We start from the raw sequence: 23,828 nt of genomic DNA on the forward strand, positions 1-23,828 counted from the left end.
TGTTGATGAAATCCTGCAAATGTTATCATGGGTAATGGAAATCTGGTTCAGAATGGAGGAAATGTACAGTTTCAAGTGAATAACATGGTTCACACTCAAAAGACACGAAGACCAAGAGCTTAAAATCTGAATATTCAAAAAGCTCCAATGTCACAACAAAATGCCCCTGTTCAAAGATACAATATGAGTCAGGCTCAAAATGTAAACACTAATCTTTTTGTAAATCAAGGAATGTCCCAACTGCATTCAATGACTCAGACAGATTACTTCAGCTCAGACCAGTCAGTATGACGGTGCCTGAGGGGGGGAGGTGGACTTTTTGCTTCTTGCAGCCTTAGAGGTAGACAAGAATGGTTTCTATGTGGATGAAAAGTTAAATGGGACTCCTGTCTCATTTCGTGTTGATACTGGTGCTACTCGCTCAACTGTAGTAACAGCAGAGATTCCCAACTAATCCCTCTCAGGAGAAAGAATCCAAGTTACAGGAGTTACAAATAAACATGTATCACCCCTGTTTCAGAAGCAATTCCAGTCAAAATAGGGTCTTTCAAAGGTCAATACTGATTTGTGTTGTGCGACTCAAGTCCAGTGAATTTGCTTGGAATGATTTGCTATGTAAGCTAAATTGTTCTACATATTGTACACAAAATGGAATTGATCTTCACACAAAGGATGAAGACGTCTTTAGGCTTGTTTAACAAAGATCCAATGTTGAAATGTAACCGTTCCTAACCAAAAACGACTTACCCATTGAATTACAAGACGCTTTTTTATTAAAGGTTTGGGACTTTACAGAAAAAGACATCAGACTTATCAAAGGTCTAGAACCAATCTGAATTACCTTGAAACCAAATGCTGAGTTTACAGGAATCCCACAATATAATGTGAAACCGGATACTATTGCTGGGATTTCTCCTGTGATTGACTCAATGATTGAGCAAGGGATACTGAAAGAAATCATTGAAGTCCATGTAATTCACCTTTAATGGGTTTTTAGAAGCCCAATGGTAAATATTGCACTGTCCAAGATTTGTGACTGGTGAATTCCCTTTTTTTTTTCTTTGTTGTCTTATGGTACTGAATCCAGCTATGATTTTATTTCAGACTAGCAGCCCATCCCGACGTTGTCCGGGTATGAATTGCTGTCGGCCAGTAGTATATCATTTTGATAGCATTTCTTATCTGTGACAGGCCTGTGAAACCCTCCGATTCACAGTGCACTGCTGATGCACTTAAGAGTGCGCGTTCAGTAGTGTGTGAACTCGAGTTTCCCTACTTTATTTTTCCTTGCAGTATTATATAGAGCGAACTCGACAACATGGCATGAGCACAATTTACATTACAGAAGAACACATTCATTTGTGGTAGGCACGGGGAGACAAAGCGATTTGCCTGAAATCACAGGATGTTGAGCTGATGCCGAGATTCGAACGTAGCTGCCCAGCTCTAAAGTTCGCAATTCTAGAACTTGTGGCGGGAGGTGTGTCTAAAAGTGTATGTCGGTGCTGGCCATCAATGAGAGAGACCTGTGCATTTTTCAAATGGGTGGTGAAAAAATATGAGTATGTTGCTGGAGATGTGGGCCGCCGTGCCACCAATGTACTTACCGGGGGAGGGTAAACACCTATTATTTCGCAACTTTCTTTCCGCATACCATCACTCCACATACTTTCATTAAGAAAGTACCAGGACTCCGCAATGCCATTATAACGCAGGGCATTACATTTTATATGCTTTTACCACGCATACATTTACAACGAAATTCGTAGTAAATGGATGAATGGTAAAAGCATGTTTTTTTATGTTTGGATGAGGTAAGTATGGGTATAGGGGTATATGTTTTGGGGTACTGAGGTATATGTTTTGGGGTGTTTGGGTATTTTAAGGGTTCAGATATAGTTTTGGGTTATGGGGTACAGGGGTAGTTTTAGGGTTTAGGGATAGGTATGGGTTTTGGGGTGCAGGGGTATTTTTAGGGTTCAGGGCTAGGTTTGGGTTTTGGGGTATAGGGGTATTTTTAGGGTTCAGGGGTAGGTTTGGGTTTTGGGGTACAGGGGTATTTTAAGGGTTCAGGGCTAGGTTTGGGTTTTGGGGTACAGAAGTATTTTAGGGTTCAGGGCTGGGTTTGGGGGGGGATACAGAGGTATTTTAGGGTTCAGGGCTAGGTTTGGGGGGGTACAGTGGTATTTTTAGGGTTCAGGGCTAGGTTTGGGGTACATTGGTATTTTTAGGGTTCAGGGCTAGGTTTGGGTTTTGGGGTACAGGGGTATTTTTAGGGTTTGGGTTTTGGGGTACAGGGGTATTTTTAGGGTTTAGGGATAGGTTTGTGTTTTGGGGTAGAGGGTATATTTACAGGGTTAAGATGGGTTAGTGTTTAAGGGTGTTGGGGTATTTTAAGGAGTAAGGGTGGGTTATGATTATGGGGTGCAGGGGTATTTAAAGGGAGCAGGGTGGGATTAGCACACGATATGAATCATGGCATGAAGGGCGGAACGTACCACATGCCCCCAGCGTTTGTCACGCCGCCAGCACACGCCCACAGCACACGCACACAGCACAACGCAGGCACGCCCACAAGGGACTACTTTGCTGGCACGGTTCTTTTACCTTTTAAATGTATATGGTGGGCGTCTGCATAGCCTATGTCCTTCTGCTGCCCTTTCCAACGCTGTATTGGGCATTGTGATTGGTGCTGTGGTTCCTGAGATTACCTGCCTTAAAGGTTTGGGCTCTCTCTTTATTAAAGGGGCATTGTTTGACTGGACGGGCCAGCCGAGACTTTGTTTATGTTGCTAAATTGTTATTACTTTACCAGGCACGTTGAAATATTTATGCCTTCATGCACAAACCAAGAGGCATTGGTTGACTAAAGTTGTTTGATGTCTGTATGCTGCTGCCTGCTGCACTTGTTACTGCTTTGCTAGCCACTTTGAAATATTTGGGTCTTCAAAAAGGGAATTGTTAATTTAAACTGGTTTGATTATTGTATGGTGCTGTAGTTGTTGTTGTTTACCAGTTGCTTTGAAATATATGTGCCCTTGTGCGCACACCAAACAGGGAGTTGTACGACTAACCTGACTTCATTTTTGCATACTGCTGGACTTATTTTTACCATGCACTTTGAAAGTATTTTCACCTTGATGCAAGAAGAAAGTCGATTGTTTTAAAAAACATGCTTGATTTTTGTATATTGCTGGACTGGTGATTGCTTTATTATGCACTTTGAAAGTATTTGCACTTTTTCTGTTGCTTTACCAATGACAGTTTGTATAGATTGTCATTAGGTACTTGCTTATATGGTTTGTTTTTATTCTACATGCAGTGTTATTTATGGTGTTGCTTGCACTTGTCTGTAATACGTGCCAAGCCATGTCTTCCCTGGACCGGAAACTAGCTTTTGTACTGCTTTTGGCTGCCATAAGTGTGGCAAGGTATGCTCAGACGTGAGTCCCTTGCTCACTTTGCCACTGGATTCAAGCAAGCCGGGCTGAAGACGGCTGGAATGCCAGAAACCGGTCCTCGGAAGCTTGTTTCCGGTCCAGGGAAGACCTGGCTTGGCAGTTCGGGCTGGACTGTTCCCATGAGGCACAGGGTCAGACTGATTTGCATATAGCCATGTCTGAACTGGGATGGCATAGTGGGCTAAAGAACGGTGATGGATTAAACCCAGATCTTTTGACTGGGTGTGAGTGTTTGATTGATTCAGATGCTCCGTCCATCACCACCCCCTTTTGTGCCGTTTAATGATGCACTGGCAGAGCCAATTTTAGATGTTTGGAAGAAACCTTTGTCAGCTCCTGCAGTATCTAGGGCTGTTGCCAGGAGATACAGAGTTGCTCCTGATGACCCGGAATTTTTGTCCACTCACCTGCCTGAGAGTTTGGTGGTGCAGGCTGCCTGTTCCAAGAGGTCAACGAGAGTTTTCCCACAGGTACCTGCAGAAAAGGAGTCAAGAAAACAGGATCAGGCTGCTAAAAAGGTTTTCTCCTCTGCCAGCATGGCTTTGAAGTCCACAAACGCGACCTGCCTGATGGGACATTATATCCACGCCCTTATGGATACTGTGAAACAATTGGTGCCAAAGGTACCGGAAGATGATAGAAAGGACTTCCAGGATGTAATCTCGGACACTCAGGCTACAGCAAGGCAGGTAATCCAGAGTGGTTTGGACACAGCAGATTCTGTGGCTAGGGTCATGGGCTCTTCGGTGGCTACGAGGAGAGCTGCATGGCTAAAGTCTTCTGAGTTTTCCACGGATGTCCAGTTTGCAATAATGGATCTACCATTCGACGGATCTGGTCTGTTTGGCGAAAAGGCAGATGCTGCCTTAGAACGTTTTAAAGACAGCAGGGCGACAGCTAAGTCGTTGGGCCTTCAGACCAGGGGATCTTTTGGAAGACGCTTTAGAGGGTTTGACAGATCTTCTTTTCGTTCCTACAAGTCAAATCAGCAGCAGCCCCAGCAGCAGCAAAACACTCTGTATAAGGCGTACAGAAGCAGACAGAGAGCACGCCCCAGAGGTCGTCAAGTCGCCTCCTCCTCTTCTTCCTCTTCTCCTTCCCAGCCCCCTGCCAACGCAGCAAAGCAGCCCTAGCTCCGCCATTCCGGATCATGCGGGCCCAGTGAGGGGCCGGCTTACCCATTTCCTACGAGATTGGGAATTGATTACATCGGATCTTTGGGTTCTCAATCTCGTGGGAAATGGGTATGCTCTTCCCTTTCAGGAGTTTCCCCCAAATTACTCTCCTTGCCAGGGTTATTGTATGGAGGTAAGCATGGGCGGAAATACCGTTCCGCTCGCGGATTTTGCGGATTTTCGGTAAATTCGCAATCCGCGAACTCTCGCAAATTTACCGAAAATCCGCAAATTCGCACGCAGCGGATTTTTTTCCTTGGTGATACAATATTGCGGCGAGCGGCGTTCACTTACCGTCATTCAGCGTTTGCCGAGTTGTTTTTCTCGATATTTTGCGAGTGCTGCGCCATTTTGGATCTTGCTGCGGGATCCCGCGGGAGTTTGGCGACGCATCGCGAGAGTTCGCAATTGCGAACATGTAGATGCGGCGGGCAGCAACAATCTCGCACTCGCGAAATTACAAAATTTGCAATTCTGCACAAGAAATCCACCAGCAAGCAGCATAAACCTTCTGAAAATTATGATTTTTATCAGAATAACTCCTCAGGTTGACATTTGCCTGCACTTTTTTTGCAAGGAGTCCATTTTTGGGGGTGGGGGGGAGGAAGGAAGTGCCCCACAGAAAAACAAGTTTTGCAAAACTGAAAGCACTCAGCAGGTGCAAAAGTTCACTCATCATGAGTAACCATTCCCTGTAGTGCTTCCTGAGGGGGCCCTCCAGAGTTCAGTTGCCTACTTGCAACTATTCTATGACCCTGCTCTGACGCTCACAGCAGGCTCATAGAATAGCTACAAGTAGACCACAAAGGTCCTGGGAAAAAAATTGCACTGCAACAGAAAGCAAATAACAGATAAGGAAGCAGGTGCCAGACAGAAAGTTTAAATTCAGTGACACATTAATCAACCCCAAATTAATTCATGTCAGTTGAAGCAGGGCAGGTGTGCTTGCTTTCCCCCCCATAATCTAAAGTGATGAACCAGAAATTAATTCATGTCAGTTGAAGCAGGGCAGGTGTGCTTGCTTTCCCCCCCATAATCTACAGTGATGAATCAGAGGGTGGTAGTGATGTACCAGAGGGTGGCATGGGTGAACCAGAGGATGGCAGTGGTGAAACAGAGGGTGCTGTGAACCTGTGATGATGAACCAGACGTAGAAACAACAAAGTTGCGAGCCGACAAGTACGTTCGCAATTGCGAACTGGTACAAAACCCTCGCGAACTGGCAGAAACCTTTGCAAACACAAAAAAAAATCTGCAAATTCGCGAGAGTTTGCGGATTGCGAATTCGCAAATACGCAAATTCGCCCATGCTTATACGGAGGACCACCTGCTTCTCTTGCAGGAAGAAGTCCTGGCGCTGTTCAGAAAAGGTGTGATAGAGGTGGTTCCAGAGAAGGAAAGGGGTCAGGTGTGCTACTCCCGGTATTTTCTGATCCCCAAGAAGGATGGCAGGCTTCAGCCAATCCTGGATCTCAGGATCTTGAACTTGTATCTGAAGCAGGAGAAGTTCAAGATGCTCACCCTTGCTCAGGTTATTCAGGCACTGATGGAAGAAGACTGGATGGTGTCAATCGACCTACAAGATGCGTATTTTCATATTCCCATCTTGAAGTCGCACAGAAAGTATCTCCGTTTCACGGTTGGGTCGCAACACTACCAGTTTGCGGTCCTTCCGTTTGGCCTTACTACTGCACCACGAGTCTTCACCAAGTTGATGGCGGTGGTGGCAGCACATCTCAGGAGGTCGGGTATACCTGTATTCCCGTATCTGGATGACTGGCTGATCAAAGCAGAGTCGCCGGAGTAGGTGCTCCATCACCTGCAGGAGACTACTCAGTTCTTGCACAGGTTGGGTTTTTCGATAAATGTACCCTAATCTCACCTGGTGCCCTCCCAGCGCAACCTGTTCATAGGTGCGGTACTGGACACTACTGTATGTCGTGCATTCCCTCCAAAGGATTAGTGACATACAGGAAATGATTCCTTTGTTTCACAATGGAGCGGTTGTTCCAGTCCTGAAGGTCCTTCGCTTGCTCGGTCTGATGGCTTCTTGCATACTGCTGGTCAACCATGCACGCTGGCACATGAGGGCACTCCAGTGGTGCCTCCGCAGGCAGTGGTATCAACACAATAGGGATCTCAGGGAGTCAGTGAGGATCTCCAGAGAAACTGCAGCGGATCTGACTTGGTGGAGTGTGGAAGGCAATCTGTCACAAGGAAAGCCTTTTCATCTACCTCCATCGGTGGCCACGGTGATAACGGATGCATCCACTCTAGGGTGGGGTGCTCATCTTGGGGATCTGGAGGTCAAGGGTCTTTGGTCTCCAGAGGAAAGGTTGCTTCACATCAACCTTCTAGAGTTGCGGGCAATACGTTTGGCACTCAAGGCCTTCCTCCCTTCCCTTCGCGGTCAGTCAGTTCAAGTTCTGACGGACAAGATGACCGCGATGTGGTATGTCAACAAGCATGGAGGAGTGGAGTCGCAGTGTCTCTGCAGAGAGGGTCTGCGTCTCTGGTACTGGGTTCAGGACCACCAGATTTTTTCTGATGGCAAGTCATGACGTAAATAATTAATTTACTCTCTTAATTTCTATGCAGGTAAGTACTTAATCAATAATAACTCAATCGGAATGAAAAAAGACAGAGTCCGTGGTGTTAGAGTTTCTAAGGGTTTTATTCCTCATAAAGGAATCAGGATATCATGTTCTGACCACCACAGGGGTGTCAGAAGGGATAGAGCGCTCCCGTTTAATAACAGTACATAGCTTATATACTTGATTTATACCATAAAGAATAATGTAAGAGGCGTAACAGCTGAGAGAAAACAAGATAACAGTATACACGTGGTACTAGTACATCATCAAGAGGCGTAAACTAGGCGTGAACCAGAGGTGTGTGCTAGAAACGTCACTGATAAGTGACGCAAGTGGGTGGCACCAAGGGGTGGTGCTAACAGAATTTTGCAATGTCAGCAGAAATCGGAAGCTTGGATGCGCGCGCAGCTGCATGACGTGTGATTGACGAGGTGCAAGGGACTTGACATTTACACTGACGGAAAGAGACAGAAGTCTGGCATGTCAGATCAACTTGTACTTCTATCATATCTGATATCTGATGTTTAGGAACTATACTATCTGGGCGGAAAAGGTCTCTAGGGCAGAAGCTATTCTATGCTAACTGTGGATGTGTGTATAAGCGCCTGAGTGTCTACATGTGAAGCGTGGGGCACGGGGCCTTCCATGGAAGCATGGTAACAGAGGCTATGAATTACTTGCATTGAGACAGGTCGGCCCTTTGGCTCTGCAGCTGGGGAGGATGTTTACAGAATCTAGTAGGCAGGAATGCATTCTCGAGGAACGGAACAGATAACTCGAAGGTTATAGTCAGTCTTGGCAGAAAGCAGGCTGAGCTGAGCGCGAGGGGCCGCGCTGAAAGTAGGACAGAGTTCACGGGTACAGAGGTAGCCTGGGCAGAGTCAGGAGCCACAAAAGAGGTTCAGATGGCAGGAATTCAGGGCCTACTCTTGCTAGAGCAGGAAGAATATGAGAAGTGTACTACAAAGAGACGGTGGCATAGCATATTTAGGGACGGACTACATAATCCATTCATGGTGGATCTGAAAAAGGACAAGTTAACGGTGGACGCAAATGTATTTGCGTCTTCATAGCTGGCACAGGAGGGAAGTTACATGCACTTTAAGCTGGTACATGGAGTCGGTGGGGTACGCGCTAGGGAACACAACATGGCCAAAATTTAATTTTCCTCATTCCCTCCTTGTTCCCTACGGACCCTTCATGAAATATCGATCCTCATGAATCGATCAGTCTGTTCTTGTAACATCATTTGTTCTTCTTTCTTTCGGTTACGTTTTGAATGAAAACTGGAATGTTCAATACAAGAAGTGGCACACAGTCCACAAATCGCTGGCCCACCTTGTAGGCACAGGCAGCAACTGAATACTAGGACTAGGCCAATGCCTAGGAAGGATAGGATCTTCCATCCCCAAGCTGTTAACGTTGTCCAGAACCAACCGGACCAAGTCCAGGTGCCTGGATTCTGATGTATCTGATTTGCAATATTATGAAGACGGGTGATAGCTTGATATACTGATGGTGCGTTTTGTGGAATGAAAACACAGCAACTTGACCCGATGACCTTACAGGCTCCACCTCTATCTGCCAAGATGACGTCAATTACAAGACGATTCTGAAGGACAACAACCCGCATAGCGGACTGCTCTTCTGTTAAGTTACCTAAGGCGGAGGCAGTTTCATTTACTACTGCTTCAAGTGTTCTAGTTAATCTGCGTATTAATTTACTATTCTGGACAGGTCCTAAAAAGAAAAAGAATCCTTTATTAAAATCGGTGTACTGTTCCCATGCCGTTTCTGTGTAGTCGACAAGTGGGACATCTCTTCTGGGTCTATTCTTTACTATATTGCTATTTCTATGGTAATCAGGAGGAGCTAGAAAAACAGGTGGCAGAAGGAATGCAATGTAACAGGTACCATCCCAATCTGGAGGTAGACGAATGTATGCGGTATGACCACAAACAAAGTAAGAATGACTGATAGCTTTGAAAGATGACTTTCCATGATCACTGAATTCGACCACAGTAGTGCATTTACTATGACCTAAGTGTACTGAACCTTTCTTCTTGATACATAATTCACCAGTGACTGGCAGTACTGACATAATAGGTAGAACTGGTGTGGCTTCGGATTCGACAGTAAGAATCATAAGGCTAATTGTATAATTACCTAATCCATACACTTCATTTTCTAGATCAGTTCCTATTCTAGTGGGGAGTCCCTCCTTATCTGGGTAACAGACGTCGAGCAGGACCAAGTTCAAGTTTCCCCAAACCCAGCCCCCATCGAAAACAGCAATATCAGGATCTAAGGAATTAATTATTTTAAACCATGCTCCGCAGGAGCCATTGTGAGAGAACGGATACGGAAAGAGAGGCAGAGCTCCCTTGTAATTCTGATAGGGAGGGAGTCGGCCACATATCCAGCAATTTGTAGCATTGTTAGTTTGATGAGAATGATGTAACATACTAATGAATGTGTTGTTGCGCAGCGCAAGTCTGTAGGAAAGCTCGTGAGGAGGTAACTCACTAAAAGTGTGTTCAGCAGAAACATTGTAAACAGATTGTTCACGCTTGAAAATAGGATAATAGATAGGTAACAAGATGCTAGCAATAATAATTAAAATGCTGATAATAAACATAATTATTAGTGTCACTATGCAGTGACTACGAAGTGATTTGCAATATGTACGTTTCTTTGCTTCTCTCTCTCTATCTCGATCTAGGGGATACATGTCAGAAACTATTTAACCGATTCACCTAGGGGAGGACTTAAACAATTAAACTGTCTGACTTGCTAGATCGTAATTTCATGCGATATTGTTCTTGAGGAGTCTTTTCTCGTTGCGATTCGGTAAAGTCTTTGGTAACACAGTCTTTGGTGGGGGTGGACGAGTCTGGATCAGGTTTCAGTCCAGCGAATTTCTTGATATGGCTCGTGTGTACCCACCCCTTTCTTCCCTCGATTTTCACCGCCGTCCTTGTTGTTAGAAGAACGGTCTTCGGAGACTTCCAGCGGGGCTCCAACGGACTTTTCCTGTCGAAGTTGCGGACGAGGACAGTATCACCGGGACGGACGTCATGTGGCTTTACATCAGTGTTGTCAGGGAAGGCTGCGGCAACCTGTGAACGACATGATTGGAGTGCAGACATCAAGGAGGCAAGGTAATCTGTCAACATATTAGAATCAACATCAGTAATCTTTTTGGGAATGGGCGTCCCCCACATATTCGGTGGTCTTCCAAAGACCACCTCGTACGGAGATAGCCCTGATCTCGAATGGGCGACCATTCTCATATAGAATAGTGCCACTGGCAGGGCGACTATCCAGTCGACCCCTTTTTCCTGACATATTTTGGCAAGGCGGATCTTTAGTGTCTGGTTATGCCTCTCAACAAGGCCTGCGGCTTCTGGGTGTCGGACACAATGGAACTTCCACTGGTATCCTAGTAATAAGGAAACTTCTTTCATTAAGGCAGACGAGAATGGCTGACCGTTATCTGAGTACACGACACGAGGCAGGCCGTATCGTGGGAAGAATTCACGAACCAACTGCTTGGCAGTGGTCGGAGCAGTGTAATCTGAGACTGGGTATGCTTCGGTCCAGCGGGACAGAGCACAGACAACTACGAGAACATATTTAAAACCTCGACAACGGTCCATCTGGATATAATCCATCTGGAGGACTTCAAAAGGGTGATCGGGAGGATGAAATCCACCTTGCTCTACAGGGACGCTTTTACCTGGATTGAACTGACAACAGATCATGCAAGTACGCACTTTCTGTTTTGCTGCTGCTCGTAAGTGTTTATTGTTCCAGAGATTTTGCAAACTGTCTAGCATTGCTTTCTCTCCTAGATGTGCAGGACTATGTGCTGTATTTATCATGACTTGAACCATAGAGTCAGGGAGAAACCATGTCGATTTTCCCTTCGTCATCCAACCTTGATCTGTCTGGATCCCTCCTAGTTCAATCCATTTCTTTATTTCTTCTGGAGTAGCATGTGTCTGAATGTCGATAACATCTAGTGTGGGATCCCTGACTGTCATACAGTTTGTCGGATCTGTTATTTTTGTCGTATCATTTATCTGAGTGTCGGTCAGTGCTGTATGTTTTGCTGTCTGATCTGCCAGGTCGTTACCCTGGGAAACAGAATCTGTGGCTTTAGTATGTGCTTTACACTTCATGACGGATATGGCTGAAGGCAGATGTATTGCTTCTAATAGTGCTTGAATGAGAGGACCATGTTGGATCTTTGTACCATGAGAGGTCAGAAAACCTCGTTCTTGCCACAGCATGCCGAAGTCGTGTACGACTCCGAACGCATAGCGGGAATCTGTGTATATGTTAACATTTCTGTTCTTGGCTAGAATACAGGCTCGGGTCAGAGCGATGAGCTCTGCTGCTTGAGCAGACAGTGTATCAATACGGTGTGTTTCTTTAACTTCAGTTTCAGTGGTCACAGCATACGCGGCCACTAACTCTCCTGTACTTGTTCTCATGCATGAACCATCTACATAAAGTGTCAGGTCTGGATTTGTCAATGGAACATCTGTTAAATCTCGTCGGGGCTTTGTTACTGCATTAATGATCTCTATACAATCATGTGGAGCTGGATCTGTCATAACTGTAGGTAACAGTGTTGCTGGGTTCAGGATACTGCAGCGTCTGATTTCTATGTGTGGCTGGAATAATGTCAATTCGTAACCTGTGAGTCGTGCTATAGTCAAGTGCTGAGTCTGGGTTCTGTTTAACAGAACCTCTACAGAGTGTGGAACTTGTACTGTTAACTGATGACCTAAAACAATTGAGTCGCTCTGTCTGATTGCTAACGCTGTTGCTGCTACTGACTTTAAACATGCAGGGAGTGCCTGGGCTACTGAATCCAATGTACTTGAAAAATAAGCGCAAGGCTTATGTGAACCTGCTTGATCTTGGGTGAGGACAGACAACGCTGTACCATCACGTTCTGTAACGAAAAGTGTAAACGGTTTGCTGTAACATGGTGTCGCTAAAACTGGTGCTTGGCATAAAGCTTTCTTTAATTCCTCAAAGGCTTGTGTGTGTTCCTGAGTCCAAGGGAGGGCAATGGAAGTTGCTGCCTCCTGCGTCGTTAACTGAATGAGTGGTTTAGCTAGAAATGCATATTGAGGAATCCATTGTCTGCAGTACGAGGTGAGGCCTATGAAGGCCCGCACTTCCTTTTGTGTCTGGGGTCGTGGCATATTTACAATTAACTGGATGCGATCGGGAGTGAGCTGTCTCCCCACTTTGGACAGCAAGTGACCCAAGTACACAACTTGCTGAACACAGAATTGTAGCTTCGAAGGTGACACCTTGTGTCCCTTGTCGGCCAGGAAATGCAAAACTGTTAACGATGCTTGTTCACATTCGGGCTCACTTCGTGCGGTGATCAGTAGATCATCGACGTATTGTAGTAAAGCTGTATTAACTGGCATTTGGATACAATCTAGTTGTCTTTTCAGTGCTTGACTATAGATGCTGGGGCTTTCTGTGAATCCTTGAGGTGCGCGGGAAAATTTGAAACTTCGTCCATTTAAACTGAATCCGAAGAGATATTGGCTCTCCGGGTCAATAGGTACACTGAAGAAAGCGTTCTTGAGATCAATTACAGTAAAGAACGTTGCTTCTGAATCAATAGCAGTCAATAGGGAAGAGATATCGGGGACCACAGGATACTGTGGTACAATACATTTGTTCAGTTCTCGAAGATCAATCACCAGCCGATATACTGGCGGTGCATTGCGGTCTGTACGTTTAAGAATTGGAATGATGGGTGAATTAAAGATATTGGAGTCGGTCTCTACGACCACCCCCTGGGCTATAAGCTCTTCAATGATTTTCAGTAAAGCCACTACAGCATCGGGTGGTAACTTGTATTGTCTGATTCTGGGTAGGACAACTCCTGTCTTGAGTGTAACACGGTATGGAGTGATATGCATACAACCTACATCAGCTGGGCCTTTTGCCCATAAGTGATCTGGTACATTTTTCAATCTGTCATCAAAATCACGTAAAACATAATGACTCTTGAAATCCCGTAGAAAGAGTCTGACTCCCTCCGGGGAACAGCATATTATAGCTCCTAGAGCCTTCAGTGTTTTAATTCCTAACAGATTTTCTGGACATGATTTCGTAAGTAACAAATCTGTAACTCGAGATAATGGACCTACAGCTAATGGTACTGGTTCTGATACTTCATTTACAATAGGCTGTCCTGAAAAACCAAGGGAAACATTCTGTGAGCCTGAGAGGGGTGCCCCTGGGACTTCATTGTGACTGATAGTAGTGCGACTTGCCCCTGTGTCAATTAAAAACTTTCTGTCTTCTCCCAATACGTGACTGTGTACATAAGGACCTTCTTGATCTACAGGAATTTCAATAAGAGGCAAATCACTTTCCCTCCCTAGGCTGTTTCATGTATAACGGGGATAATCTGGATATGCCGACTGGGCATACTGGTACATCTGTTGTGATACTTGCCGAGTTGCGGCAATGGGCTGTGTCTGGGCATGTTGTGGCTGCGATACTGCTACTGTCTGTACTGTGTGGGACTGATCATGCATGGGCTGTGTATTCTGCACTGGCTGTTCGTTCTGTGAGGTCTGTTGATGACCCTGTTCATGTCTAGGCGGACGCGGTCTTTCTTTAGTTTTACCTGTCTCGATGTTATGTTTCAGGACTGGACATTCATGTACGTAGTGACCTGGCTGCTTGCAATAATTACATGTCCCTTTAACGGGAGCGGCAGAATGATTGGTCTGGGCCCCACCTTTCCTATGACCGTCGGCTGGGATCGTCTGAGCTACTAACATTTTCATTTTCGTGTCTTTCATACGTTTCTGTTCCTGATCTTGTTCTTCCCTAATTCTGTTCTGGTGGTATTGTAACATTTGTAACATTTGGGATGGCGTATTTGCTTGCCAAGTACTTTCAACTTTGTACACTCTATTTTTGACTAATGGTAGGGCATTCTCTACTAATTTTGTTACAAAAAGGTGTGGATATGACTCACTGCTAACCTTTAGGCCGCTATTTATGATGAAACATTTCTCGAATCTTGAATAAAAGTCACTAGTATCTTCATCTTGTTTCTGTTTACAGGACGAGATTGCGTCCCAATCTTCCTTTCTAGTTGTCAATAATCTTGGCAAAACCTGTACTATTAAACCTGGTAATGCTTTAGTCTTGTCCCCAAGGCCTACCCCTGGGACTCGTTTGCTTTCTTCGTCTTCTATTTCTGCCCATGCTATCTTTGACTCTCCCACCTCCCAATCCTTTTCCTTTAATTTCTCGTAAATGCCCGTGGGCAACAGTACTTTTAACATTTTCATTATATCATCATACGTGTAATCTCCCATCAGTAACATGTCTTTAAGCTCTCTGTGAAAACCGGCAGGGTCTTTATCATGGCACGGAACTAATTTCTTCATTTCTAACAGTTCTAACTTAGTCAGTGGTGTGTGAACATACACACGCTTCAAGCGTTGGTCCGTACCCATAACTGGGTGTACTTCTCGTAAGGGGTTCTGACTTTCAATGCCACCACCGCATTGCATGTGGTACGTTTTCCTTTCTGGAGGCGGGGCGGGAACATATTCAGAGTTTATGAAGGTGTTATACTTACATCGTTGTTCTAGAATTATTTGTATTAATTTGGTACTAAAACCTCTCCATCTATCCATGAGTAGTGCTTCTAATGTCTCGTGTAAGGGACCTGGATCAGAATGATGGTTTCTGAACTTGATGAGGAGGTGCTGAATCATGTATACACCTGCTATTTTCTGCTCTTCCGGGGAAAGGTTCAAGAATGTCTGTACTAATGTGTCATCATTATACATGTCTGCGTTTTCGGCCCATAACACGGCTGACCGGGCTAGTTCTTGTTCATCCATAGAATTGAGTACATGGTACCCCACTCGGTCTCGAAGCCTTTTATCAGTTTCCTGGAACTGATGTTCAGAAGAATTCGGATTTGTTAAAGCAGAGAAAAGAACTCTCTTGCTTTCCGGACGGATGCCTTTCCTAAGGTAATTTCCCTTACCTACGTACGCTATAGTATCTGTAGACCTTCCTGGTGCTTCATGGTCTTCTTCCTCCTCGGAGGAAGCTTTATCATTCCCTTCCTGGTGTGCAGTCAATACTGCCTTTCTAATTTTCTGGGACATACTGGCTATGCAATTCCCTCTATCATGCTTTCCTTCGGCTATATTTTGACCCCACTTGTTTAATGCGTCTAGTTCACTTTGGTCTGTCTCGGGCCTGTCTCGTTCTCTTATTACACAATTTATGAAAAATCGTAATATCTGTGCTTGAATGTCAACTTTCTGTTTATGCATGGCATCTTTGACACTGTCAGGGTCTTTCCCTGTCTGTATAAACTCATATAGTCTGTCGAGGCGTTCCTGCATTCCTACATAGCATAGCAAGCTATCGGTGGCAGATCTTAATCGTAGTGATGCTAATATCATTAAATCGTCTTTTCCGGGTACTGGATCATATCTGCAAACTGACATCTTCTCTTTAAATGCGTCAAGCCGGGATAAGTGGGGAGACTGGAAAGGATTCTGCGTGTCCCTTAAATGCAATCTGTGTGTCGGTGGCGGGGTCTGTAGACCCGCTGTCGCACCTCCTGAGGCGGATGCTTGAGCATTATCTCTCCGCGGAGTCTGGATCTGAGTCTGAATTTGTCGTTTAGTGAGATCAGGTAGGACTGGTTTCGGTAGGTCTGTTTTGAGTGCGGGAAGTGGCGGAGCTGGCGGAACAGGGGAGGTCTGTCGTGATACTGGCGGAACATTATCTGGGGGCACAGTGCCACCCCCATCCCTGTCTGTAGGCAGGGCACGAACAGGCAGATTGGTGTAAGCTGGTACTACATCCTCTAGATATGAATTTAGGAATATGTCTTTAGTAGTTTTATGCATTACTTTAGTTGGAACTAATGATGTCGGTAAGTTTTTCGGTGTTTCTGATTGGGCTTCAGATGTGCCATCTGCTGCAAGATACATACCGTTTACAAGATTATTTCGGGCACGGTCTATTTGTTCTGTTTTTACTCGGATCCCTTCAGTAACTAATTCGTTTTCTTGGTCTTTCTCTGATTCTTTAAGTCTGTCTTCTCTACGGAGTGCTTTGTCAGCACGCTTACGTGATTCCTTACGCCAAAATTCTATGGCGTCCTTCTGAGATTGTCTAGCTTTCTTTTTCCATAATGCTTCTTCTACCCTCATGATGCACTCGGCATCCCATGTTCCGGTGACAGGCCATCTGTGTCTTTCGTCTAGGTGTTTGGTGTAATCGGCCCATAAATCTAGATATAATATGGCATTTATGCCATGCTTCTGGTACATAAAATTGCCTGGAGTGTCCCTAGGGGGAATAGGAATTTCTTCCTCCAGTAACCCCTTCCTAGTTCCTATCTGTTTTAACTTGTTGAAAAACGGCATCTTGCTTACTTATTACTGAATGCTAGATCCTTATTCCTTAATACTCTTGACAGCTAGATTATACGAGAAGCACAATAATACACGTTTAAACAGTCACATTCATACCACAACATTAATCACATAAAAACATTGAAGACATAGATGACTACCCCCCTATACTGGATGTACTGCTTAACAGTACGGATACACTGGTGTAACAGTGCAGAAATTCGGAATGCTAGATATACTGCTAAACAGTACAGTTACACTGCCTAAAAACAGTGCAGAAATTCGGAATACTTGATATACTGCTAAACAGTACAGATACACTGCCTAAAAACAGTGCAGACCGGACTTGCGTACCCAAACCCGTCTAGATACGACCCAGCAATGGTACTCACCGGGAAGCACGGAAACAGAAGGCCTCGGAAAACTTCGACTGGACTCGACTCGGAACTTCGGAAAACTTCGGAAAATTTCGGAAAACTTCGGAAAACTTCGGAAAACTGGTGGGCCTCTTCACACCTCGGACCTTGCTTCTTTCGGCTAGGCTCTGGTCGGGATCCTCCGCACTCCTCACCGCCTCGTCTGGGCACGGATCGCAGTCTTCGTCACCTCCGTGGGTCAGAGGGAGATGCAGGAAATCCTGCCAGTACACGTGTGTTCCATCTAACTGATGGCAGGGGACACAGCTTGCAACGCACCAACCGGCGCGTGAGGTGGGGGAGGGGTCCCTGTTCGGGCGCCAAAATGACGTAAATAATTAATTTACTCTCTTAATTTCTATGCAGGTAAGTACTTAATCAATAATAACTCAATCGGAATGAAAAAAGACAGAGTCCGTGGTGTTAGAGTTTCTAAGGGTTTTATTCCTCATAAAGGAATCAGGATATCATGTTCTGACCACCACAGGGGTGTCAGAAGGGATAGAGCGCTCCCGTTTAATAACAGTACATAGCTTATATACTTGATTTATACCATAAAGAATAATGTAAGAGGCGTAACAGCTGAGAGAAAACAAGATAACAGTATACACGTGGTACTAGTACATCATCAAGAGGCGTAAACTAGGCGTGAACCAGAGGTGTGTGCTAGAAACGTCACTGATAAGTGACGCAAGTGGGTGGCACCAAGGGGTGGTGCTAACAGAATTTTGCAATGTCAGCAGAAATCGGAAGCTTGGATGCGCGCGCAGCTGCATGACGTGTGATTGACGAGGTGCAAGGGACTTGACATTTACACTGACGGAAAGAGACAGAAGTCTGGCATGTCAGATCAACTTGTACTTCTATCATATCTGATATCTGATGTTTAGGAACTATACTATCTGGGCGGAAAAGGTCTCTAGGGCAGAAGCTATTCTATGCTAACTGTGGATGTGTGTATAAGCGCCTGAGTGTCTACATGTGAAGCGTGGGGCACGGGGCCTTCCATGGAAGCATGGTAACAGAGGCTATGAATTACTTGCATTGAGACAGGTCGGCCCTTTGGCTCTGCAGCTGGGGAGGATGTTTACAGAATCTAGTAGGCAGGAATGCATTCTCGAGGAACGGAACAGATAACTCGAAGGTTATAGTCAGTCTTGGCAGAAAGCAGGCTGAGCTGAGCGCGAGGGGCCGCGCTGAAAGTAGGACAGAGTTCACGGGTACAGAGGTAGCCTGGGCAGAGTCAGGAGCCACAAAAGAGGTTCAGATGGCAGGAATTCAGGGCCTACTCTTGCTAGAGCAGGAAGAATATGAGAAGTGTACTACAAAGAGACGGTGGCATAGCATATTTAGGGACGGACTACATAATCCATTCATGGTGGATCTGAAAAAGGACAAGTTAACGGTGGACGCAAATGTATTTGCGTCTTCATAGCTGGCACAGGAGGGAAGTCCATGCACTTTAAGCTGGTACATGGAGTCGGTGGGGTACGCGCTAGGGAACACAACATGGCCAAAATTTAATTTTCCTCAGTCATCTGGCCGGAGTACTGAATGTACGTGCAGACACTCTCAGTTTGCAGTTCTCGGCCGACCACAAGTGGAGGCTCCATCCAGAGGTAGTTCGTTGGGTCTTTCGGACTTGGGGAACTCCTCTGGTGGATCTATTTGCCACTCACGAGAATGCTCACTGCCCGTCATTCTGCAGCCTCCAGTTTCCGATGCAGGGAGCCTTGGGGGACGCGTTTCAGTTGAGTTGGGACTCACAGCTCCTTTACGCGTTTCCCCCCATACCCTTGATTCCTCGGGTTCTGAGGAAGGTTCGCCAAGACCGGGCCCAAGTTATATTGATCGCCCCGGATTGGCCAAGAAGGGTGAGGTACACAGATCTTCTCCACCTCTGCTCGTGCTCGCCGCTCCATCTCCCTCACAGGGCAGATCTCCTTTCCCATATGGAGGGGCAGGTTCTACACCCCCACCTCCAGACCTTACACCTTCATGCCTGGAGATTGAACGGGGCAACCTGAGTTACATTTCTCTCCCACACAATGTGGTGGATGTCATTTTGTCAGCCAGGCGTGACTCCACTAAGTCCATTTATTCCTATAGATGGTCTAAGTTTGTTGTTTGGTGTGGGGAGAAGTCCATTGACCCTTTAAGGGCTTGTTTGTCCAATATTCTTCAATTTAATCTCTCCTTGGCACAGCAGGGTTTTGCGATGGCAACTATTAAGGGTTATTTGTCGGCCTTATTGGCTTTCCTTTGTTTGCCGGACCAGCACTCTTTGTTTAAGTCACCTATTTTTTTACGGTTCATCAAGGGCCTTACCAATAAATTTCCACCAACTCATTTTATTGTACCTCAGTGGGACTTGTACTTACTTTCCTGATGGGTTCGCCTTTCGAACCATTACACAAGTGTCCCTTGAGGCTTTTGTCTTTTAAAACTGTTTTTCTGATAAAAATTACCTCGGCAAGGAGGGTAAGTGAACTTCAAGCTCTAAGTTCAAAGCCCCCGTTTTTATCCATTCATGCTGATTGGATGGTTCTCAGGAGCAGGGCTGCTTTTCTGCCAAAGGTGGTAACTCCTTTCCACCTGGGGCAGTCCGTTACCCTCCCTACCTTTTATCCTCCCCCCCACCCTTCCAAGGAGGAGGAGAGACTTCACCGTCTGGACCCTGAGAGGGCGGTGAGCTTTTACCTGGACAGGACGAGGGAGTTCAGGTCAGATGACCAGCTGTTTGTCGGATTTGCTGGCTGCAGAAAGGGGAAGGCAGTGCACAAGCGCACGCTATCAAGATGGATAATTTTATGCATCAAGATCTGTTACTCCCTGGCGGGTAAGGAACCTCCAGAGGGTATAAGGGAATCATTCCACTAGAGCTAAGTCTGCAACATCTGCTTTGGCTAGAGGTGTGCCTGTAGAGGACATTTGCAGAGCTGCGACTTGGGTCTCCCTCCACACTTTCGCGAAGCATTACTGCTTAGATTCCGAAGTGAGGGGGGACGACCGCTTTGCACGCTCTATCCTCCAGGATTTCTTGGTATAGCAGAGTGGACACCCTCCTCCGGGAGTGGGGACTGCTGTGGGAATCTATTCACAAGGTGAGGAATCCACTGGCAGATGTATCTATCAGAAGAACAAGTTGCTTACCTTCGGTAACGCTTTTTCTGGTAGATACAATATCTGCCTGTGGATTCCTCACTGACCCACCCGCCTCCCCGTTGTCCACTCTTCTATACCAGAGTTATTGTAATGTATTTTATATATGTATATTATTTTCTATGGAAATGTTTATTTTTTTAACTGTTTTCCTTCATTGGCTTCACACTATGTGTGTGTTTTATCATGACATTTGTGTACTGTGTATACTGTATATATATATATATATATCTTCTGTCATCAGTCCGCCAGTGTGACTCGAAGGCACGGAAAAAAGGGCGGACTGATGTCATCACGGCGGCGTGGGCCTAATATGTGTCGGTGACGTCAGCGGAGTCGCGCGCGGCCCACGTCGCCGCTTAAGCTACGAAAGAATTTCCGAATGTTGCTGATGCAAGGGGATATTCACAAGGTGAGGAATCCACAGGCAGATATTGTATCTACCAGAAAAAGTAACTTGTTCATTTCATCCACAGACCAAAGCCTTCAAGCTGTGTGCTGGCCTCTGTGTGGGCTATTCTCTTCATTAAGACATTCAGTAACTTTTCATGTAGCGTTTTCCAAGCTCTCATGTCTACCCTGGAAGTGAATCTTGTGTGGAACTGCAGATTTTGGAGTTGCTCTGTCTAATATCAATGAACTAGAGGACATTTTGTTGTTGGTGATCAATGTAGGTTTAAGTTAGGTGAGGATGACATCCTGGGTATGTCTAGCAGTGTGGAGGTCTTTTCATTGGCTGGTGCTGATTGAGAACTTCTAAGTATGAGATGAGTGAGTCTGTCTGTGACATCCCTGGTTCATCAAAACAAGTGTTAAATGTATGCAAAGGAGATAGTATTCCAGGGTGATGGAAGCTAGTAAGTCCACAAAGGCTTTTACAAAAGTTGGATTAGAAGAGAGAGGTCTGGAAATAAGCAGGAAACTGAAAACTGCAAACATGTCCGAAGCAGTGGTTTGCATTCTGCAGCCGAGAACAGTCTGAGGAATGTGGTGGGCAATGGATTAAAGGTAGACTATGTTACAGCTGTAACCAATATTTGTATTATTCTTGTTTTATTATTATTTCTCTATTCTCTGCTACCAACTCTTTCATTTCATTAGTATCGGGCCCACAATAAGAATGTTATTCTACTTATAATTCAATACGGCCAGCTTGGTCTGCAGATGGATCATGCTCATCGCATTAAGGGGAAGGGACTCTGGATGCCCACTATTGGTTACCCAGAGAGGACCAGGAATTAGTAACCAATCTATAAGTTGGAAATAAAATTTCTGTACACAATCCTCAGAACAAGACTGTAGATATATAAAATAACTACAGGTAATCTGAACCTCCTGAAGAAGTTCAGTTGGGTCAAAATCATAAAAAGTTCTGCTACCGCAGTATTAAACAACAAAAGTATGCATTAAGATCTAGGAAATATGTACTCAGTCTCTGAGAGAGAAAACATTAATACAACTGATCTCAGTCAATTATGATTTAAGTAGGTTTTGTATTAAATTCAGACACATCAATTAATACCCGTTCAAGCAATTTTAGTCAGACTTTAGTGTAATATAGCAGTAGTATGATCCTCATTCCTCCCACGACAACTGAGGCGGAAGCCGGGTGCGAGCGAGCGGATGTATTTGCGCTGATTACGAGCTATTTTAAACATTGATGTATTTTATCTACTGCATTTAACTTGCTGACTACTAGCGTGCATTTTATCTGCTGCTGACTACTAGCGGGCATTCTTTTGGTGGATTGCTAGCGTTTTACTGTGTTCTACTGTGTTTTTACTGCTTTGCACTTTGCACCTTGCTGCTCTTTCCGGTTACCTGAGGCAGATAGCCGGGTGAGTTCTCGATCTTCATTCCACTATCACCTGTCTCCTACTTCACTCTCCCTACGTCGCACTGCTCACACTGTCCCTCACCCATTCAGCCGATGAGGTGCTGAAGGGTGTTCTGGGACCTGCAGGCCGCGCACTTCTCAGTGGCCATCTTGGGAGTAGGCAGGCCCGTGGGGCGGCAGACTAGTTGTGCTGCATATTGCCGGCGGCGCTTAAAATTGAGTTCACCTCCTCCGCGCAGCGGACGCGAGCAGTGGACGTGCCTCACACGCGCCTAAGGAGAGCCAAAGGAAAGCCCATCTGCGCCCGTCAGCTTCCCGGAGGGGGCCGGGCGCGGGGCAGGATGATTACATATACGCAGGAGGAGCTTCTTGCTCTTAGGGACCACTGCAACAACTGTCTCACGGTTTTCCCCAAACCTCCCAAGAGTAACAGGCATTGTCCTGGTTGCAGCTGGCTACCTGGTAAGTGCACCATCTCTCCTCCTCTTCCCATGTCCAACAAGAGTAATTGCCCTACTACTTAACACTAGGTCCTTGGCGAAGCATGCGCTGGATGTTTACAATCTACTGATAGACAAAAATCCCTCTTGTCTTTTTTTTACTGAAACCTGGCTGGGGGAGAGCTCAGGTCCAGATATCGCTACTGCAATCCCCCCCAGCCACGTAATCCTCAGAAAAGACAGACCCACTGGGAAGGGGGGCGGAGTCGCCATGGTGGTCGACAGGCGCATGGCCTGCTCAGTTATATCCACGGATAACATTCAGGGCTGCGAGACTTTAGGATTCTCTCTCTCCCTGTCGCCACACCAATCATGTATAGGGCTCCAAGTCTACAGGCCTCAGGGCCCGCTGGGCTCCTTCTTCGATGAGCTCCATTCTGTTATATCCACGCTCTCTCTTAGATCAAAACATTGTCTCCTCTTAGGAGATTTTAATATCCATATGGACACTGTGGATGCCCCAGACAGCATCAAGCTGAATGACATCACCTCCTCACTAGGGCTCATCCCCTATCTCCTGGCCCCAACGCATAGTAAGGGTCATACTCTAGACCAAGTATTCTCCACGATCCCTATTAATTTGTCCTCCCTCGTACCGGTTCTTTGGTCCGATCACTTTTTAGCGGAATTTCAGATCACTCGCATCGTGACGGGCTCCTTCATTGGGCATGTCCGCCCAGACCATGATGTCAGAGCCTTCCATCGGGTCTCACCAGCCATGTTGGCTCAGGCCCTTCGTATCCACCCATGCCAGCTGACAGGGCTGCTGGAGACGGATCTCGAGCTCTTGCAAACCTGGCTTACCCAACGATTCGATGAATTGGCTCCCCCCCGGGTCCATCGGACCAATTCCACAACAGCTTCCGCCCCTTGGTTTTCCTCTTCGCTTGCTGAGATGCGACGACAATGCAAAAAAGCTGAAAGAGCATGGCGCAGGCACTATGACTCTAGTTCTAAAGAAGCCTATAAGGAGCTCATTAGAGAATACCATCATGCCATCACCGCAGGTAAAAAGTCTTATCTGCCGAAAAGAATAGATGCAGCCTCCAACTCCTGCAAAGAAATTTTCAGGGTAGTAAAGGATTTCATCTCCCCTTCCTGGTGTACCACCAGGACGCTGCACTCTGAGCTCTGGATCACTGAGCTTGCCAACTTTTTCGCCAATAAAATAAAGACCATCCAGGCCTCTTTCACTGCAGCCGATGTGGTCGGAGCTCAGGAAACGCCCTTG

Source organism: Lissotriton vulgaris, chromosome 3_1 (assembly GCF_964263255.1).
Source record: "Lissotriton vulgaris chromosome 3_1, aLisVul1.2, whole genome shotgun sequence".
Taxonomy (NCBI): Eukaryota; Metazoa; Chordata; class Amphibia; order Caudata; family Salamandridae; genus Lissotriton; species Lissotriton vulgaris.